This window comes from Lycorma delicatula, chromosome 7 (genome assembly GCF_047948215.1).
Source record: "Lycorma delicatula isolate Av1 chromosome 7, ASM4794821v1, whole genome shotgun sequence".
Classification (NCBI taxonomy): domain Eukaryota; kingdom Metazoa; phylum Arthropoda; class Insecta; order Hemiptera; family Fulgoridae; genus Lycorma; species Lycorma delicatula.
This window is the reverse complement of record NC_134461.1, coordinates 9425543-9443045: the sequence shown is the minus strand read 5'-3', so window position 1 is coordinate 9443045 and position 17503 is coordinate 9425543. Positions and strand designations below refer to the sequence as shown.

The 17503-nt window shown below is 29.0% G+C and overlaps 1 protein-coding gene across 3 annotated transcripts in view; it reads left to right on the top strand.

The window, feature by feature from the left end:
- LOC142328067 (uncharacterized) overlaps window positions 1-17503 on the top strand; it is an 86946-nt gene that overhangs the window by 9966 nt on the left and 59477 nt on the right. For all 3 annotated transcript variants that reach the window (XR_012757182.1, XR_012757181.1, XM_075371537.1), the window contains exon 2: window positions 2321-2375. The gene's annotated coding sequence lies outside the window, so the exon portion shown is untranslated. The remainder of the gene's footprint in view (window positions 1-2320; window positions 2376-17503) is intronic.

Here is a 17503-nt window from a genome sequence, read left to right as displayed (position 1 = left end):
TAAAATAACATAATTTATAAAATTGTATATTTTATTTGGTGACAGAGGACTTTAGCTAAGAGGAATTTTAGAGGTAAATCTTTTTTTATTTAATTTTTTTGGGATGAGGCAAAATCAGTCTAACTAATGCGTCGAGGGGCGAGAGAGGGACGGGAGTTTTAACAAACGCAGCTGGCTTCCTTCGCTCTGATTGGCTGCCGTCAGACAGTACTGAACAAGCGTTGTACAATTCAAATTCAACCGTAAACATGTGTACATGTGTGTGCGCGTACGTATGAGTATATTGCTGTGCGAGTAACACGTTAATATAGACGTTTTCTTATAAAGACATTTCTTATATAGACATTCGATATAATTAAATTAAATCAAGATTTGTCGATTATTTTATATTTATTACATTTTATTTAAAATAATAATTAATCACCTTAAATTTTAATAAATTAAATAAAAATATTACGATAAAGTTTATCCGTTTTATGAACTTATTTATAAAATGAAATACAGCATTAAAGGGTAAAAAAAATGAATATGTAAAACTTTTGAAATGCGGTGCTATAGCAGAATGTTAAAAATCAGATGGGTGGATAAAGTGACAAATGAAGAGGTATTGCGGCAAATAGATGAAGAAAGAAGCGTTTGGAAAAATATAGTTAAAAGAAGAGACAGACTTATAGGCCACATACTAAGGCATCCTGGAATAGTCGCTTTAATATCGGAAGGACAGGTAGAAGGGAAAAATTGTGTAGGCAGGCCACGTTTGGAATACGTAAAACAAATCGTAAGGGATGTAGGATGTAGAGGGTATACTGAAATGAAACGACTAGCACTAGATAGGGAATCTTGGAGAGCTGCATCAAACCAGTCAAATGACTGAAGATAAAAAAAAAATGTAAAACTTGTAATTAACTCGATTATATTTAAGGCTCTAATAATAAAAGTAAGAGACGTCCACATAAATACAACAATGTTGCTTATAGCAACATTTACGTAATCGACCTACATTTATGTAATCCTTTTATGTTTATAAGAACAGAAAATATAATGTTATTTAATTCTTCAACAAACATCAACTAAACCGTTTGCCGACTGATCTCCTAAATGGAATCTTCCGGAAGGTCCCGGGTCCGAATCTCAGTCGCCGTTGGAATTTTTAACTTAATTTAATATAATGTACGTTATAGATTTAATTATTTATCGAAATATGAGTTATGTTGCAGCATGTGTAGTGAAACGTTTAGCGTAGTCTTTTGGAGAGGAACTGCGGTGTTACCTCGACAGCATCACGGCTACCAACGGTTGATAAGTCGCTCCACATTATCTTTCCTTACACGTATTAGTACCTAATACATTTTTATATTTATTGATTTGTATCGGCAATAGACAGACATCCAGTTCTTCACTTACGTTTATTTTCAATTTTATATAAAACGTATATAAAAGCCAATTCTGACCGGAATTCGAACCCAGAACTTTCTGTCTACCAGTACTACCTACAATTCTGGTAATAATAACTAATAGACTTACTACAGGGCTTTAATGAAACGCTCCTGTAACCAGACGGATAAATGAATGATGGACTGTATCGAGCGGTGACCCGTACGGACTAATAAGCCTACGCATCTGTTGTCTACGCTGTAATATAAAAAAATGTGTAAAACGTAATATAAATGTAATGTAAAAAAAATAAATACTTCATTTCATTTGTTTGAACAAAATTTTATTCCAATAATACTAGTATAAAGGATCCTTTAATTAAAATAACTAACAAAAGTAAATTTATTTGAAAATATTCAACGATTTACAAAGTAAATGTCCATGAACTGGTAAAATTATTGTTTTCTATTTTGTATGAACTGTTTACTTTAGAGAAATATAAATGTTTAAATTTTATAACCGATTTATTTAAAACTTTTCTCGACCTCTGTAAATATTAATTTTATAATATCGCTGTAGGTGGTTAAAGTAAATCTCTCTCTCTCTCTCTCTCTCTCTCTCTCTCTCTCTCTCTCTATATATATATATATATATATATATATATATATATATATATAAGCATTGCCGGGTCTGCTAGTATCAAACAAGTATGAACAGTGGTCACTTTGTTGAAATCATTACATTTAATAGCGTCTTTTTTTTGTTTTGACTACTGTCACTTTTAACTGAAATTTCTTTTTTGTTTAGCACAAGCGGCAATGTAATTATAAAAAGAGTTTTACTTTACAGTACATATATCTTATATACATAACTCTTGTACGAACAAATACAAAAAAAAAAAACATGTTACTATTAGATCTGTTATAATTTTCTTTTTCTGTCGTAGAGTATGCTCAGAGCAGAGAATGAAATAGCACGTACCTCACTCGATCGCGTTGCAAGTAAGTTTTTAATTTATATTTTGCATTGATTTTATGTTTATTATGATAATACTAACAAATACGAAACAAAATACACACTAGAACCGTTTAAAAATTGCCTTCTAACTGTTGAAAATGTTTTGCAGATTAATTCGACAAAGAGTAAACGGTAACGGCCAGCAATGTCTGTAATCCCGTCTGCCATCATGTTCTTCTGTAACGCTGAAACCTGTCGTGCACTCGCTTAAACCCTTACGATTAATACGATTAGTTTTTCTGGTAGAAGGAAGAACAGAGATCTGCCAGTGACTTTCTTTGTCGTGAAATGTAGACGTTAGTGTACAACTGAATTGTCACGATGCTTACATAAATAAATAACATTATTTACGTGTAAAATTTAAATAGAAGCAAATAAACTCGTAAAATAAGAACGGTACATCCCAAAATTGACACGTAAAAATCAAAATATTATAGTTAAATAATGAATATACATTATAATTAATTATTTTCTGGCACTTGGGGTAACGTGACAGGTCCTTTCAGTTGTGCAAGAATTTATTTAAATTATTCAAACGTTTCGTATTTTATCCATATTTTTTTTTTCTTTTAAAAGTATAACGCAAATTTCATATTTTTTATTTCGGTTTATATTTTTGACAATTCATGAGAAATAGTCGTGTGTCTTTCAAATATTTCTCGCTACGATCTTAAAAATTACAGACGACATCGATCAAAATTTTTTTGAATGTTTAGGATGTCGAGAAACAACTTGGAACGGTAACCGCATTCGTATGATTTTTGGTCAGGTAATCTTTTGAATTTGAAGTTTCTTCAGATCCAAACATCCTGAATTACCACTCACAGTCGATTGAAAACTCATTTATTTGATTTCATAAATCGGACAAAAGTTTTAGGGGAAAAATGTGTAATTTTGTAGTAAATGCCATCGTGATTGCATAAGGGGGAAAGCAAGATCTTTGAACATATTCATTAAATATGCAATTATAAAAATCCTTTTTTTTGTTAACATTTTCTTTTTAACTACTTTCCTATTAGTAATTGGAGAAAATCGATTTTTAGACCGATCGATGTACTGGAACGCATTGCAAAAAAAAAATTGATCGGTAAATTTTCATAATGAATTTGTGATAAAAATTTCTGTCATTGAGTTAAGAGAGAAATATTCACAATTTTTTGTTAATTTTATAAAGGTATTCGTTTAAGCTAACGATGAACTGTAATCTTGTACTTCAAGTTGTGCTTTAAAGTTGGTCTGATTAAAGAATGACAAATGCACAGAGTCGTACAGTTTCATGGATAAGATAAATTGACAAGTAAGGTTATCTAACTAATTTGAAATATAAAAAAAAAAATTGTACAGTTTCAAAACTGATTATATCGGTATCTAATATTTTGTATTGTTGTTTTAGTCATATTTATACTGAGAATTTTTACTTTCTTATACGAAGTAAAGAAAGTATTGTGATCGCAAAAAATTTCGGTTTTCAAATTTTAAAAAGTAGTTGAAATAAGTAAGTCATAACAGACTAAACAAAAAAATGGTCTAGTTAATTTTCAAAGGCAAAAAGTACGTTATATAAGATATACGTGCATGCTGCGGTTAGAAATGGGGAGGGACGGCAAGACGATTGGCTGCGTGTTGAAGGTTTAACTTTTAACCGTTTTACTGTTCAATTCTGCTACGGTATAGAATAGGACTTTTTATTACACAGTTTTAAAAGTTTAACACACACACACACACATTCTTTAAGAAAAATTAACTATAAAAATTTGTATATTTTGTGAATGCATTTTTAAATATTATTAAGAATTCAAGATTAAGTTGTACGGAAGATAGTGATTAAATTTTATAACCTAGAAAAACAAAACCAAGTTTGTTTTTATTAAGACTTATTGAACGGCAATTTAACGAGTGAAATTCAAAAATTTATTAAACCTCATGATTAATAAATCAAAAATTTTACACGTTCTTACTTTTACTGTGCTAGTAAATAATTGTTATAATTATGCCCAAGCTGAATTCAACGATATTTTTAATTAGCTGACAACTAATACATTATTACTTATCGATCTTGTTTTTGTTTGATATCAATAATTTTTAGCCGACTTAAAATAATCTTAATTCGAGGAATAATTTGTTGTAAACGCATCATAATTAAAAATGTATATAAATTTTTCAATCTCTTAATAAGATTTAGAGACAATTTTATTCTGTTTATTTATTAATTATCATAAATATTTTTTGAACAAACAGTGGCAAAAAGTGTGTGTTTCAAGCTATATAATTTTTTTTAATTATTATTAAATTTCTTATATGTAAAATTATGAATAATTTCTTTTAAAGTATTTATGATGACATCTACCGATCTCAATTTCACTTTCGTCGTTAACGTTTTGGTGTATGTACGTGGGATTATAATGATAAACTTTTTTTATAGAATATTCTAGAAAAATAACTGTTGAACACAATTTAGGACGTTATTTAAAGTAAGTAATAACTTTATTACTCTTTTATATATATATATAAGCTAATAATACTTTAACTAAATTTAAACGAGTTGAAAATGTAATCGGATGATTTTATAAAGCTTATTATCAGGAATCTTAAACTGTTATATTTTGTTAGAGTTATTGATATGTAGAATGATTTTTATATTTTATTAAGGTCTATTCTAACATTTAATTTTATTTAATAATTATTTTCAGACATACATTTTATTTAGTAAAAAAATAATGCATTTTACATTAGCTTGATTAACCAATATGGCGGCGTTATTTTTATAAAATTAAATTTTATATAGGAACTGCAATGAGTTTTGAGAACTAAAAAACAAAATACTTTATTCTTTTAAATGACCCTATGAGAATTGTTTTGATTTTAAGTTTTGTAACAATACATATATAGCGGGTACTGAATAGCAAATCTGAGTATTTGAAATTGACAAGAAAAAATTTGTCTAGGCATGTTTAGCCTACTTTTTAAAAGCTGTTCTAATGAAGCACAGAATGCAGTTGTTTTTGTCTCTACTATACTATTTTATAGGAACTAAAATTGAATTTTCATATGAACGTAAATGAAAATATTAATAATTATACAAAAATATTTTCTGGCACAAAAATATATTGAAAAATACTTCAATTTGATTATACTTGAAAATTACAAATACTTGAACATTTGAATCTGTTTATTTTTATGGCTGCTGAAATAAAATATACTTTAGGAAACGATTGCATTCATAACTTTTATATGAATTTAGTTTAAAATTTACATCGCATAGTATTTTATCAGAATTATTCTGAAAATTTACAATTAATTTCTTTATCGTAAGAAGAATGGTACTTAAATGAAAAAAAAGTACTAAACCAGAGCAATAAGACCAATGGAGAGTTGCCAGGTAAAGTTGCCATAATTTCAGTTATATATGATTTTATTACTTCATACTTTTACATACATTTTTGTCTAATCTTTGGTTTTCATTCTGTATAAATGACCATAAAACTAAAATCTTCTTTCTCAGATTAAGAACCTTAAATTTTACTGTACATTTGTAAATTTCTATATTACTTTTCAATTTATAAATTTCATTTACATATTTTTGTCCCCGAGTTTTCTTAAGATTTTTATTTCTACTTTTGCTATTTTTTGTTCTAAAAAAAATGCATACATTCTGCCCCATACAGTGTTTCTGATAGAACTGCAGTTTTTTAGCGCCTCAATTTGGAGTTATATAACAGGGAATTTTTATGATAAACTTTCTTTATGAGATGATAGGCAGTTTCGATTTTTTGTACTGTATTCCTCATCCCACACATTTTTCAATTATATTTGATGTTATGATTTCTCTCAAATATTTACATTTTTGTACTCTACTTACTTTGTTGATGTCAGAAATTTTAAGGAATTTAGTTCTATTTTCTTTTTCTTTGGAAAATTAATTAGTTTTTTTCATAAGAAATTTGAAGACCAATTTGCTTGCAAATTCGCTTAGTAATTGAATTCTGATTTTAGCCTGAGTGGTTCTGAAAATTACTTACTTTGAATTTGAGTTCTGTTTTCTTTGTCGTTGGTAAATCAGTTAGTTTTTCACAGTGCAGGGTTATTATGTAGGGTTTTATTAAACAAGTTAAAATTGTCTTGCGGTTAGATATCGTACAAAGTATATTACTAACATTTTTTGGTAATCTACATGTTATATTTCGACACAGTGAAAAGAAAAATTAAATAGTATTTAATTTTTCTTTTAACTTTTTTGAAGAAGTAGGAAGTACGGTATGCTCTGGCAAATTACAGGATTTATTCTTTCAAATCTTGCAGTTCAAGCAGCAAGTACATCCTATTTATTCTCTGACATATTGCAGAGTATATTATTTATATTTTTACAAAAAAAGTTAGAAATGTAATAAGCTCACTTAGGTTTAGTACACAGAGTATATTAGTTATATGAATTTTATTAAGCAAGACCCGTTGGTATTAATATATAAATTATTTATATAATAGTTTCCACTTCCCGACAAATTTTAATAGTAATGTTCCAGCGCTTTCAGATTATTAATCTATCCTCATGAACAATGATGTGTTATGCTCTATAATTATTTACTTTACATGTCATTAATTATAATAAATTAAATTTTATAAAAATGTAATTATAACAATCGATCGTCAAAAGGTAAAATAAAGTCAACATTATCCATCATGTCAGTATGAAGATCTCAATTGTTATGTTTATTAGTATGAAGCAGTATTACTGTCCTGAGAATTAAAATTATTGTTTAATATACGTTTGAATAATATTAATCAAACAAGTATTCAAAGTTTTATAAAATTCAATTCAGTATAATTAATGATATGTGACGTAAATAAAGTATAACACATCATTGTTCCTGAGGATGGATTAATAATCTTAAAGCGCTGGAACATTACTATTAAAGATTGTCGGTAAGTGGTAACTGTTATATAAATAATTTATATATTATTTATGATTTTACTGAACGAGAGAAAATGTTATATTGCTCTCACATAGTACAGGGTGTAATAACTACTTTTATTGATGAGGCAGCAAATGCTATATACTTTGACACAGTTACGGATGCATTATCAAGCTTCTTGTTGATTTAGCAGCATATCTTGTAAGCTATCGTATTGCGTGCTGTATTTAATTTTTTGTCGAGCAAGTAGGATTTGGGCAAGGAATTGAGCAAGTAGTAATACATTCAGGATGTATTATTTATTTATCTGAAAAATTAGAAAAAATTTAATATGCTATGACATAGTTAATGATGTGTTATTCAGGTTTTTTGAGCGCTTAGGGAATATGATATGCTCTGATGTAGTACAGGGTATGTTATTTGTTTGTACTGAACAAGTTAGAAATTAAATATGTTGTGACAGTGGAGAGCACATTGAAGGTGCTCCCAAAACAGCGCCACAGGAGCACCCCATTTATTATTAGTTGATGGTGATGATAAGTTTAGCTTGCAACGAGGTACCTTACAACTCCAACCTCACAGGCGATCTCCACGGGAAGCTCATTATTGTTAAACAAAATTTCTTAAATTTATTTAATATTATTTTATATAATGTAAATTTAATTTTATTATTTTTGTAATATTATTCATTCGATTGAATAAAATCATTTAGTTCAAAATCAACCCACACAGTAATAAAGACTCACAGTTCATTAATTCAATTCATGAAAGTTTTTGCTTCAACCAGCAAAGCCCTAGGCTAGAATTACTATATCATCAGCAAATCGTAGCATCTTTATCTTTTCACCTTGTACTGTTACTCCGAATCTAAATTGTTCTTTAACATCATTAACTGCTAGTTCCATGTAAAGATTAAAAAGTAACGGCGATAGGGAACATCCTTGTCGGACTCCCTTTCTTATTAGGGCTTCTTTCTTATGTTCTTCAATTGTTATTGTTGCTGTTTGGTTCCTGTACATGTTAGCAATTGTTCTTCTATCTCTGTATTTGAACCCTAATTTTTTTAAAATGCTGAACATTTTATTCCAGTCTACGTTATCGAAAGCCTTTTCTAGGTCTATAAACGCCAAGTATGTTGGTTTTTTTTTCTTTAATCTTCCTTCTACTATTAATCTGAGGCCTAAAATTGCTTCCCTTGTCCCTATATTTTTCCTGAATCCAAATTGGTCTTCTCCTAACTCTTCTTCCACTCTCCTCTCAATTCTTCTGTATAAAATTCTAGTTAAGATTTTTGATGCACGACTAGTTAAACTAATTGTTCTGTATTCTTCACATTTATCTGCCCCTGCTTTCTTTGGTGTCATAACTATAACACTTTTTTTGAAGTCTGATGGAAATTCCCCATTTTCATAAATATTACACACCAGTTTGTATAATCTATCAATCGCTTCCTCACCTGCACTGCGCAGTAATTCTACTGGTATTCCGTCTATTCCAGGAGCCTTTCTGCCATTTAAATCTTTTAATGCTCTCTTAAATTCAGATCTCAGTATTGTTTCTCCCATTTCATCCTCCTCAACTTCCTCTTCTTCCTCTATAACACCATTTTCTAATTCATTTCCTCCATATAACTCTTCAATATATTCCACCCATCTATCGACTTTACCTTTCGTATTATATATTGGTGTACCATCTTTGTTTAACACATTATTACATTTTAATTTATGTACCCCAAAATTTTCCTTAACTTTCCTGTATGCTCCGTCTATTTTACCAATGTTCTTTGACGATGACCTAATGTGTCAAAATGTATTTTTTTTATTATTAAATAAAAGAAAATCTTTTATTTCATTTATTAATTTATAACATATCCGTGTGGATTTATATCTTAAATTCTTATTACAAAGAAATTACGCAACGGCAATGTATTTTTCGTAATAACGGTCATAAATATAAGGGGAAAGTAAACATTCAGAAAAAATTATTAAATCTATCGAATGAGATTACGTGTGTGTTGCGCGCGCGCGATATTGGTAAAGAATTAGTTTTATGTAAAGAAATTAAATAATAGTTCGTTGTTAAAGTAATTAACTTAAAAATATTTTTTCAGTCCATTCGTGCATAAACCTTTAGGAATTTTTTTTATCGCAATTTAAATCGAATTCAAATAGGCCATTTCTTTCTAGCTTTAGTTTGTTCCATTTTTCAATAATATACAAACATATATATATATATATATATATATATATATATATATTAGCCGCCGGAATATGCTAAAATGTTTTCCATTCTTCACTACCATCCACCATTCACAAGCTTTCGAGTTTTGTATTTATTATCGACTGAGAAAAAAACCAACAAAAAATCTCAATTTTTTCTTAGGTTGTAGAACAATGTACCCTACACTTGACACGCTTATTTCATGCCGTTTGAAAATTTAGCGTATTAGTCTTCGAACAGTCGTCGTAGGCAGGCTGTCGATTAGTTTCTATTGCGTATTTCCGTAAACGCATTAGATGTAGTTAATATGCCAAGGTAGATCTAGAAACTGTAAGGACTCTGAAATGAAAAGATTAGCGCAGAAACAAAAGCGTGTAGAAGAGCGTAAAACTAATAATATTTGATAAAATCAAATTATTTGTTATACTTCTTTCTGTATCAGATTTGACGGAAAAATTTTCACGATTATTCAGTAGAATAATCATTTTTATAGATTTGCTAGAGTGGTAGGGGGCGATCGTGTTGAAGCTTATTTTACTGTATTAATATGAGTACAAATTAATCGGGGTTAATTATTTAGTTGTTTCGAAGGCCGTGAAAATAATTAAAAAATTTTTAAATTAATTCAGTCTAAAATTAAATTACTTTAAATCGAATTATTTAATAATAGTAACAAAAAAATTTATTAATATTTAATTTATTTGCAAGCGGGCATATAAAGGATTGTCTTCACCCGTAAAAAGTAATTTCAAATGCGGATACTATACGACAAAGAAATTAAAGCCGAGTATGACCTCAGATTCGTCTTAATTACATAATATAGAGGGAATCGTCCGTATAGTTTGATTTTGTGGTTTTAACCTAAAATATTTTGTCGATCAAGAATAATAGTTTTCTAGAAGCCTCCATTTTGCGGTTACAATTTTTCATTCCTGTGCGTCTAATAGATGAGAAAATTTGCGACTTTGATGTATCTTTTTTGCCTGAACATGCACTCCACGAAAAACTTTTATTAACACAATAAAATCCCACCGATCGTGAAAATCATTCTTACTCTTTTAAAACGTTTTTGTCCGTATGGTTTTTAGGTTATAATTTTCTTAATCGGAATTATTGGGGAATTAATTAGTTACATTAATTTTATTTATATTTTAAATATTTACTTTTTAAAAACGTAAATATCCTTCGGTTATTACAGCTAGTTAATTAAATTAAACTCCTTGAACCGTGATTTTTATTTCAACATAAACAAACTACGTATTTTCTACTTACGTTAAAAGTAATTTTATTTACGTCTAAGTTAGGAGTTTTTTGAAGTTTGAATTATTTTTGCTCCGAAATAAATCTATTGTGTTTTAAATAGCGCGGGCTTTGTGATATACCGGGGCGATTAACGATTCTAGGTTTCGTAAGTGGGGTTTTTCTCTTTTATATATGCTTTTTTGTACATCATTCGTTTAAAATATTTATAAGAGTCTCATTTTGATTGTTTTCTCCGGTATTGAAGTATTTTTTTGTGGAAAGTTAAAAGGCAAATTGTTTCAAAGCCATAAGAAATATTTTCTGACTTCCTTAAAGTTTAGTAGAAGTTAACAGACTACCTTGAGCGATATTCTTTTTATTTTAATCGGAACGCTCGCTTCACTTTTACGTTTCTTGAGAACGGTCTATACGGACATTTTTATTTTTAATACTGATTATATTACAGATAAAAATAATTTTTTTTTTTAAATTGATGAACGCTTATAAAAAACTAATAAATAATCTCCGCCAAATAAACAATTTGAAAAAGTTTCTGAATCAACCGAATTTCACAAAGTCGAAATTTAAAGAATTTATGAATAGTATTATTTTTTATTTTGGCCTTTTTTTATAAAAAAACCTTTCTTGAAAGAAAAAACTGATGACTGTGTTATCGCTCTCTTGTCTCGTTTAATATTGCTATATACTCCGATAACTTCTTTTATTTTTTGTCATCATCACTTCGATTGACTGGTGTGATGTTACTGTTCGCCTTTTTTTTGGACCTTCATGTATGTATTTTCTAAATTCTACATTCTTAATGAATTGTTTTATATATATATATATATATATTTATCTTCGTATTACTTTTTTACCTTCTACCTAACCCTATAATGTTAAACCAAATCGGTTAAAACAAAATACGTAAAGTTCAACAGCTGTTTTATATTATATATTTTGTCTTTGGAATAGTATCGCTAGTGTAAACGAAACTGTAAAAGATTTAACTTAAAATGTAAATACCCTAATTATAATACTCTTAAGCATTAATAATTTACACGTGCACCGTTTTAAACTTAACAGTGCGAGATTGTTTACTAAATTATCTAAATTAAATATATATCGATCGGACTAACGAGGGTGTTAATGATCCTGCGGCATAAGTTTTGAATAACAAAAGGTGCACTTTGGCTCAGTTATCCGAACCACCTAACATTAAAATAATTTATTTTCCTTCTGGACTCCGTTTTGTGAATTTCAACAAAAAAATTATTTCTCAGAAACCGGTAAACCTAGATTAATTAAATTTGGAAAATTTCATTTTTTATTCTTCCATATCTTTATAACGGTTTGATATAATTTTTACTTATTAAAAAATTTATTAAAGCGTTTTATTTTGAATAAAATGACACATCGCTTGTAAAACTCCGTTGACATACAATCGAGTTGAAGCCGTACAAAATCGGTATGTTTCATACGGATTTTTACCTAAAAATTGAATAGAACATGTAGGAATATTTTTAGCGAGTTTTAAGAAAATTATTGTAAAAACCTTATGTGTGAAAATAAAGAGTACAATAGTTCCATCGTTAAAACCGGCACAGTTACCTTATAACTGTTGTTCGATTCCCGGCAAGTTCTGACATTTATTTCATATATCCTTTTATGTATTTCTTCTTCATCTTTAAATATGTAGTTTCTGAAAAGGTTTTAATACCGCAATAAAAGTAATATAAACATATTTTTCACTCGTATTCCAGTTCATGCGGCCAAAAGTACCTTTTGTGTTTTTAGTACGTAAACCCAAGAAACCTTTCAATTTTGCGCTATCTCTCTCTGTCAGTGGGTGTGTGTGAAAATATGTTTAAAGGAATTTAAAAAAAAAAGGAAAAATAGTTTTTTTTTCAAGGTCTCTTATTATTTTAACGGGTTTAATTCCACGGTCATTTCTAAATAAGTAACAAAGAGGGATAGAGATGCAAATAATGTTTGATGTTACAATCGTGAAAACGTCGGTATATAAGATTATTTATGTATTAATAAAATTTGTCAAAGTTCAACCTTAACGACAATTCGTCTGTGCTTTTTCATGTACTTTCTGTCGTTCCACCATCATCAGAAAAATTCTACTTCAATTTAAAAGTATTAAAATCAAAATTATCAATATGTAAAATAATTTTCATCGAGACATTTTTACGCGTAGATTAAATTGTTATACGTAGTCGTGTCGATTTAACCGTTTGATTTATTTCAGTAGTCGACACTTTATTTGAATCGCGATAATTTTTATAATAAATCTTGAACGAAAAATAATTTGTTTGATATATTTTGTTATCGTATAGACTTGTTGATGGTGGCGTCTTGTCAAGCGCAGAGTACATAAACAAATAACGACTGTCAGTAGTTTGTACGCGACACAATACCGAATTTATTATTTTGTTATGATTATGAAATAATTACTCAAGTTAGCGATAATATTCTCTTTCCGTTATCGGTTCATTATTAAAACAGGGTTTTAACATTCCAACGAAAATCTGACTGAGGAAGGACGTGTAATCGATTTTTTATTCTGATCAATTTATTAAATTGAAAATGCAGATTTACTACTCTACATAAAAAAAAACTGTCTAGCATTCCAACATATTTACAATAAATATGAATTTTTTTAGGTAGATTTCAGTTAAATTCTCTATCCCTGGCGATAAAAAATTACTTTTTAAATTACGAATAATGTTATAGGTTTCATTAGTATAGTCGGTTCGATAGCGAAGCTACCTGCAGGACATGATGTAGTTGATATTGGAATTTTAATATTATATTTATATTATCGTTCAATAATTTGTCGCCTCACAAAGTGATTATTTAAGATTCCGAGTCGATTTTCGGTTGACGTTCATGTTTTATCGAGTTTATCATTCGGGTACTATAAATTGCGAATAAAAATTTCGGTTTAAACGACACATTTTTTTGAATATAAAAATCCACGATAATCCATGAAGGTAGAAGAATACTGTAACTTTTAGAGTAAGGTATCGTTCAACTGCTTTCCCTTTCGATGAAAAATACAATTTTAACTTGGCTCCCCCGATATATAGGGTTCCAACTCGAGTATTTTAGATAGTAATTTCATGTCCTCCTTATTAATGATAAATGAACTATCTTACTCTTTTCTTCTTACTTACGTAAAGCATATAAATTTATTATTTTAGTTTAGTTCAACAGCCGTTATAATATATATTTTGTCTTTCGAATAGTGTCGGTGTAAATCAGACGGTAAAAGATTTAACTCTAAATGCGAAACAAAATATAAACGCATTACAAGTCATAACTTATGATAATTCTACATCATTCTATCGTTCACAGTACCGGCGCTACTGATAACTTCATTAAATATTCTAACAAAGTATTCGTAAAAGAAATATTAACGATTTCACCTTCGTCAGAAACATTACCGTTTGCACATATTTTTGATAGTTTATTTGTAATCCTAGATACTAGTATACCGGTTTATAATTCTAAAATATCTTTTAGCAGGTAATTTTCTCATTTTTAAAATATTGTTTTTTAAGAGCCGTACTCTACACGTGTATTTTTTCTTAGGTTTATCCTCAGCAATGCAATCTATAATCGAATTTAAATGACCTAAAAACAAATTAGATCTGGCAAATAACATGTAGTGGAAAAATTTTCGTTGTAAGGAAAGAATTAGAACACCCTTTTTTATAGTAGCAAACAAATAAAAAAAGACAAAAAAAACTACGCATACGGGCTGAGAATATTATAAAGACGCATTGACCGACACTTACGAGAAACGAGTTTCGGTGAATACCGACGCGTGATGTATAAGTTTCGCTTCCCTCTTTGTATGTCGACTCATTCTTTTTTGTTATCGCACAGTACAGGAAGTGAAACACGCTTGTTTCATATTTCTGAACTGAATATAAGAGCGGTATTATTATAGGCCTCGCGTTAAACTTTGGTTTTTTTATATTAATTTTTTATAAACCGATCAAATTTTTACTTGGACTTATAGGATTTTTGTTCGGGTTAAAGGCATTATATTTCCGTATAACGTAATGCAGTTCGGCAGGGAATTAAAATAAATTTCGAGTTGTACAAATTCTCGAGTTATAGGCGTTAATATTGGAAGGACAGGTAGAAGGGAAAAATTGTGTAGGCAGGCCACGTTTGGAATATGTAAAACAAATTGTTAGGGCTACGAAACGGTTGCTGAAGTAGCAATAAATTTTATTAGTACAAACAATTTGTCATCATAATAGGCTGTTATTTGAAAATCCTTACCTACCGACTGATATCTTTTGTCCATGCGTCAGGGGCGATGAGGGAAGCTTAACTCCTGAACAAAAAATATTATATTTCACTAAATCGATAAATATTTTAAATTAAGTTGTTTGTGTAAGCTGTGCATCAGAAAAAAGCCGGCTGAAGGGTAAGTCGTACAAATGTGTTTTCAGCTTTTTCTTTTAGTAATTAAATTCTAAATACGATATAAATTTGACGGTAAAAACATTATTTGGTCAAGAGGATAAACTTAGACGCAAAATGTTTTATTACAAATTATTGTTTTTTTTTTATTCTGATTAACGCTTTTAATACCGCGTCATTTGTAAATTAAAAACATAATTTGATCAAGGAGTTCAAATCTGGTCCGTTTCCCGGAAAAGTAAAAACGATAGATGTTCAAGGTTTACTCTTCATTAAACCGAACGATTTTAATGATAATTTCATGGATTTTGTTGAGGTAATTCCACCGATAATCCTGAGAAAAGTTTTTTTCATAACTTATTTGAACGGAAAATTATTTAGTCTAAGTAAACGATTTTACCGCGTCATTTGTAAATTAAAAACATAATTTGATCAAGGAGTTCAAATCTGGTCCGTTTCCCGGAAAAGTAAAAACGATAGATGTTCAAGGTTTACTCTTCATTAAACCGAACGATTTTAATGATAATTTCATGGATTTTGTTGAGGTAATTCCACCGATAATCCTGAGAAAAGTTTTTTTCATAACTTATTTGAACGGAAAATTATTTAGTCTAAGTAAACGATTTTAATGTAATCGGCATTATCGTTGGATTTTTATAGCGGGAGGATTCATTTTCTAATGTCATTCTTATTTAAAGGTTTTTGCGTAAAAATCTAAAATTCTTTTAATAATTATACCGCTGCTTGCGTTCAAACAAAGAAAGTTTTATTAATCTTATAATGTTTTAACAAAAACGATATTACACGTACAGATTTCAAGGACAAATGGTACTGTAGAAAAACACTATAACAAAACGGCTAGTTTTGAACCATGAACCATTGTTTATGGCGGAATAGGGTGTGGCATGTAAAATATAGTTATCGTAAACATTTTTTTCTCCCCATAACCCATAATAATGAGATAGCAAGTATATATATAGGAATCGTTATAAATCATTTATTTAAAAATTAATCTTTGTTTGTGTTTAGTCGAACAAAAACTCTGTTCGATCGAAAAACTTTTTTGTCTTTTAAAAATGCTATTCATTTTAACGCAAACATAATTCTTCTCCTTCCGTTAAACACTGACAACGATACAATTGTAGTTATAAAAAATAAATGATATAATCGTATCGCCCTCTATGCGAGTTTTAAATTGATGAAAATTTGAATATTTGAAATAACACAGCAACAGCCAAGGAGAAACGTATATTTGACAACCGATCGAGAGAAAGCGTAAAATCCAATAATTATTTCTTGTTAAGATATATTTCTTTTTATTAAGTTACGTAAGTTTTAAGTTGTAATTTACATTGTAATAACGTAACGTAAATTACATTATTACCTTACATGTTAAGTTTCATATATGTCTACTTATAAGAATGTGCAAATATATATATATATATATATGTTAAATGCGTGCAAATTCTGACAATATTTATGAATACTATTTTTTTTTTTTTAAAAAAAGGAAGTTACTTTATTCAAGCGGTGTGTTAAATTAATTTATATAAAAAGTGTACGAATATAATCCTTAGGATTACAATAGTTACAAACGAATGCATTAATATTTCTATAATTAATTTACCGTGTGTAAATACAATTTTTAATTTACTATATTTCTTATTATTTAAAAAAAATATTTCAGGGCGTAGAACCGGCCGCTTTGATTTTACTTGTATGATATCCTTAGTTACCAACATCTACTGCAAAAGCATTACCGTGTAATTCACAACATCATTCGGTGTCTGTAAATCAAAGAAACAGTACAAGAAACGCTTACATTAAAATAATAAAATAAAAATTTATCGCCGATATATCCGTAGAAGAAAGTGAAAATATAAGTAAATACTCCCTCTAGGAACGATCAGAGTTAGTAATGATGCGGGAAAAAGAGCGCTATGGAGTACACTCAAATATGTAGCGTATTATTTATTACGAATTTTTTTCTTAAATTTAATTTAATTTGATTTATATTTAAGCTTTCCGGTTCTCGTATCGAGTGAATTTGCATATGTATATTGTGAATATTGAAAATGTTTAATGTGCGATCATTAAAAGACGCCTAAACCAAATTTAATTGCATAGATTTGGTGACTTCGCTTTTCTTTGATCGATTTTCATCATTAAAAAAAAAATTTCACACAAGAGGTTATCAATTTCAGACTCCTAATAATCCCATTCTGAGATGCTGCCCGCCAGAGGAACCGCCTAGCTGCAGCTAGTTTTTTATCGTATTTAAATCTTTTAAATAT